Genomic DNA, 5,604 nt, shown 5'->3' with positions numbered 1-5,604 from the left:
AACCTGGAACCCTCAAGTTGCTGGCACGGCCGCTCTACCAACCAAGCTGTACCGCCCTTTAAAATGGTAATACTAACTGTGGGGTGTTTTACCGCGGTTATCATTAATACCATTCATGGTTACATCCCTAGAGTGATTTTAGATGTGGGAGGGGCCCACAGATGCACTCGCTGGTCACATGCATTCATGGTCTACAAAAGTCTTTCCAATGGATGAGTCACTTTTTGGAAAAAGAGGTCTGATTACTCAATATAGCAAGAAAGTGGTTACGTTGGCAACACTGATCCCTTCCTGCTACATGGTCTTATGCTCTGGCAGACCAAGTGAGTTACAAGGTGTCTATGAGCAATTTTATGGGAGACACTTGACATGGAGGTGATCATCTTTAGCCCGCTGTTCCTCCACAGCCAACCCGCTGGGCATCCTCATCGCCAACATGGCGTCTCCAAAGATCGCTCGCACGGCACAACTCCCACTTTTGGTGAGTTATATAGAATTACTGAATAGCTGATTAAAGGATCTCAAGGTAAAAATAAATGTTCACCTGTCATCCTTCAGATGTTGGTCTATGCCGTTGTTGCCTGCGTCAGCTGTTTCCTCGTCACCATGGGCATGCGGTGCAGTGCCCCCCCCCCGCCATCGGCCAGCGCAGAACATTCCACCTCGGAACCCTTCAGACATGGCTTCAAACTGCTAGGAAACATCCTGCACTGCAAAAAGTCAGTGTTCAAAAACGAGAAAAAAACAAACTAAAATTAGGGGTATTTAGCAATATTATCTGCCAATAAAAGAAGAAGGTTTATCTTGTCAAGACTTTCCAAAACAGGTCAAATTAGCAAACCTCTATGGACCAAAAAATACCTTAAAGTAAGTATATTCTCACTAATAACAAGTGCACTTTTCTTGGTAGAAAAAAAGAGACCATTTTCCTCAATATGTTGAAGAGTATTCTTACATGAAGTAAACGCTAAGGCCATTATCTTGACGTAACGATATGCGTTCGGCATCATGATTTTTTTTTTCATGCTTGAAGTAAGACATTTTTTACTTTAAAAAAGCAGTTTTCTACTTGTGCTGATGACACAGATTTGCAACAGTTGATATTCTAGTTTCAAGCATGTTTTACTCAATATAGGTCATAAGAGTGTGGTACGCCAGCTGCACCGAAGCAGACAAACAGGCGATTCAGAGGGTCATCAAGTCTCCACAAAAAATCATCGGCTGCCCCCTGCCCTCCTTGAAGGATTGACATAACTCCCGGTACCTCAACAAAGCAAAAAGCATCACCAAGGACAGCACACACCCCGGCTTCCACCTGTTCCACCTGCTACCATCGGGCAGGCGCTTCAGGTGCATCAGAGCCAGAACAAACAGACTCAGAGACAGCTTCTTTCCCAGAGCTGTCACCATGTTGAACTCTAACTTAATAATAATAATAATAAAAATAATAATAATAATAATAATAATTCACCCCTATACAATATCCTACCCTAATACCCTACTGTGCAATACTACCCATCCATCCATTTTCTACCGCTTATTCCCTTCAAGTGCAATACGTCCGACACTGATTATTATTTATTACTTTGGTACTCTTGTCTTGTTCTGTATATTGTACAGTATTTTGTATTTCTATAGTGTTCTGTATATTGTACAGTATTTTGTATTTCTATAGTGTTTTGTATATTGTACAGGATTGCTTCTTATTTTTATTGGATTGTAGTCTGTTTATTTCAATTGATAGTTTTTCCTTTATTACCTCTCGTGCCCATATTTGTTTCCACTACCGCACCTTAAGTTGGAGTCCTTAATCTCGTTCTATGCAAATATAATGACAATAAAGTCCATTCTATTGTATTTTATTCTATTCTATAACATCTCAGCAACAAGCTGTAATATCTTACTGAGATCATTTAGGAGCAAAACCCTTAAAACAAATGAAACACTAACATCAAATCTGCTTAGTGAGAAGAATGATCTTATCAGACAGAAAAGAAGCAAATATCACCCTTATTTGAAATATTTCATCTCACTTTTTTTTTTGTGCAAATATATTTGATTTGATTTTACAGTTAAAATGACAAACAGTCACATCCACTCATACACACACACATACACACTTGAGGAGAGAGGTGCACATGAACTTTAACAACTCAAGGTTTACAGTACAGACATTATTAGAAAATATACCCAAATATTGTATATATATATATATATACACATACACACACACATATATATATATCCATACATATATATATACATATATCCATCCATCCTGCTGCGGCTCACGATCAGCAGGCTATCCAGATCACAGCAAAATGGATGAACATACCTCGGCATCAAGGATCCTCAGCAAGTGTTCACAAGATCACCTCCCGAGGGCCTGTCCACCGTACACACTTAGAGGGGAAAAAAAGGAAAAGTTACAGGGCTTGATCAATACAAAAAAAACTGAACAAAAAAGCAAGTAAACCATGACAAAACCATATCAGAAGTGACACAAGAAAAACAAGTGTAGTGTTGAATCAGTACAAAAGATAATAACAATAAAGATAAAAAAGGAATACAACTACAATAAGATGGCAGTTTAGTTTTTCTTGAAATGTCTATAAGTTATGCTTCAATATATGTCAGTAAAGGTTTCCAGGTTAATTCCCATTTGTTCATATTTGTAGAGTTTATAAATCTTATTTTTTCAAGAGTCATTACATTCACAAGTTCATTTAAGCAGTTCCTGAAGTTGGGTGCAGATAGACTATTCCAGTCTCTGAGAATGAGTCTTTTGGCCAAAACCGTCCCAAGCAGCAACACACTTCTAATATGTTTTGGAAGCTTTTGTGTTTCTGAAGACCACCCAAATAAGATCATATCCCTATCAGGGACAATTTGTCTCTGATATACCCCCGAGTAAAAAAAGAAAATGCTGGACCAAAATGATTGAATAATTGGACATCCCCAAAAGGAGTGAGACAATGATCCTTCAGCAGATTTACATTTATCACAAAGTGGAGATGTATCAGGATAAAATGTGTGTAATAAAACTTTCGAATAGTAAAAAGGATGAATCACTTTAAACTGTATGAGCCTATGTCTGCTGTTAATTGAGCACTTGTGAATTTGAGAGAGTGTCTGTTCCCATTGCTGATTGGGTATTGTTGTTCTTAGTTCCTGTTCCCATGCTCTTTGAACACTGTCTGCTGATGTCATGGACATAATGAAGCAGCTGACAAATTTAGCGATAGACTTTTTACTTGTGGGTGGTCAATTTAATACTTCTAAAAGAGGATGTTTTTCATTTACCAGCTGAGACTTTGAAATGTTTTCTTTGATAAATGTTTTTTACCTGCAAATAGCAAAACCAACTGAATTGGGACACATTAAATTTGATTCGCAATTGCTCAAATGACACAAACCTTTCCTCGACATAAATGTCTTTGATGCATTTAATTCCATTTGAGTACCAGTCAAAAAATGTTGTATCTGTTATCGATGGAATAAATGCATGATTGTGATATATTGGTGAATACATAGTTACATTGGAAATATTCAATTGTTTTTTAATTTGAGAAAGAATTTTGATAGAATTTCGTACTACAACACTATGACGTATTGATTTAATTGAAGAGACTGGTTTAGTCAAAAGTAGCGATAGCAATGATGTATAAGGTTTCACTAATGACTGCAGTTCCAATTTCAGCCATAAGGGAGCAGAATTAAGAGATTCATTATTTGGGGACCCCATCTTCCAATAGGTCAATGCGTTCAGATTTGATGCCCAATAATCATTTTTGAACATTGGAAGATCCAGTCCCCCTTCCTCTGTAGATCTAAATAAGTGCTTTTTGGATATTCTGCGTTTTTTACATCCCCACACAAAATCTAGAACTAAAGATTCAAGTTTTTGGAAAAAATCTACAGGAATTACAATTGGTCAATTTTGAAAAAGAGAAATACATTTTGGCAGAGTGATCATTTTGATAGCATTCACCTTGCCTAACATAGAGAGAGGTAGGGTCTTCCAATACTCAATACACACTTTCAGTCTCTCAAAGGCTTCAATAAAGTTCAACTTTAGTAATGATTCATCATTTTGAGATATTTTTAAGCCAAGATAGGATATGTAATTTTCTGCGACTTTAACTGGATTTTGACTGATCTCAACATGATCTCCTAGGAACATAAGCTCACTTTTGGACCAGTTTATTTTATAACCAGATATTCTACCAAAAGAGTCTACATATTCTAAAAGAAGTGGTAGTGCAACTTCTGGCTCAGTAAGTGTAACAAGTACATCATCTGCATAAAGTGAGATGAGACTCTCTGATGAGCCCACTGAAAATCCTTTAATATTAGACTTCATTCTTAAACCAATAGCCAGTGGTTCGAGGGCCAAATTGAAGAGTAAGGGCGAAAGGCAGTCACCCTGTCTCACTCCGCGGTGTAATTCAAAACTATCCGATATTACATTATTAGTTATGACATATGATTTTGGTGCAGAATAAATGATTTGAACCCATTTTATGAAATGTTCTCCCAATCCAAATAATTTGGGAACATGAAAAAGATAAGCCCACTCAATTGAATCAAAAGCTTTATGAGCATCCAGAGTCAGGACGGCAGCCTTTTTTGTTTCCTGTGCAGTCAGAGTACAATACGTTCAGTAATCTCCGTACATTGCCAAAAGAAGGTCTGTCCGGGATGAAACCCACCTGATCTGGATGAATCATTTCTGTTATGTGGTTGCGAGTACCTTAGTTAGAATCTTATGGTCTAAATTGAGCAGGGAGATAGGTCTATAATTGGCTGGATCAAGTGGATTTTTTCCCTTTTTTGGTATTATACATATATGGGCTTCATACAAAGAACTTGGAAGTTTGTTGTTCACAAAAGAATCATTTAACATTCTAAGTATTATAGGGGATAGTATTTCACTGAAAGCTTGATAAAACTCCGCACCAAATCCATCTGGACCAGGGCTTTTATTCAAGGAGAAAGATTTCAGTGCTTTTTGCAGTTCTTCAGTTGAAATAGTGTTGTCTAAAGACAAATCATTATTTCTTCTAGATTTTCCAGAACAACATTTTTAAAAAAGAAATTCAAGACTTTGAAATAAGATTTAAATTGGATTCTACAGATTTTCTAGATTTGCCAGAATAATTTTTGGGGAATTTCAATCATAATAAGTTTGAAGAAATATTTCACAAATATTTTTCCTTGTAAAAAACAGAAGCTAAAATGGAGAATTAAATTAAAATGTATTTATTATTATTTACAATAAAAAATAATACATTTATTTGAACATTGATTTCAATTTTCAGGAAAGAATTTAAAAGGTATATGTGTTTAAAAATCCTAAAATCATTTTTAAGGTTGTATTTTTTCTCTAAAATCGTCTTTCAGAAAGTTATAAGAAGCAAAGTAAAAAAAATAAATGAATTTATTTAAAAGCAAAGTAAAAAAATAAATGAATTTATAAACAAGTGAAGACCAAATCTTTAAAATATTTTCTTGGATTTTTTAATTCTATTTGAGTTTTGTCTCTCTTAGAATTAAAAATGTCGATCAAAGCGAGACCAGCTTGCTAGTAAATAAATACAATTT

General features: G+C 35.7%; 1 long non-coding RNA gene across 1 annotated transcript in view; it reads right to left on the bottom strand.

The window, feature by feature from the left end:
• Positions 1–633: 633 nt before the first annotated feature.
• Positions 634–5,604, bottom strand: part of LOC133545272 (uncharacterized) — a 6,487-nt gene continuing 1,516 nt past the window's right edge. Inside the window, exons 2-3 of the long non-coding RNA XR_009804786.1 lie at positions 2,336–2,402; positions 634–710 (exon numbers count right to left, since the gene is read on the bottom strand). This is a non-coding gene — a long non-coding RNA (uncharacterized LOC133545272). The remainder of the gene's footprint in view (positions 711–2,335; positions 2,403–5,604) is intronic.

This window comes from Nerophis ophidion, linkage group LG28 (genome assembly GCF_033978795.1).
Source record: "Nerophis ophidion isolate RoL-2023_Sa linkage group LG28, RoL_Noph_v1.0, whole genome shotgun sequence".
Classification (NCBI taxonomy): domain Eukaryota; kingdom Metazoa; phylum Chordata; class Actinopteri; order Syngnathiformes; family Syngnathidae; genus Nerophis; species Nerophis ophidion.
This window is presented reverse-complemented; position numbering and strand designations above follow the sequence as displayed.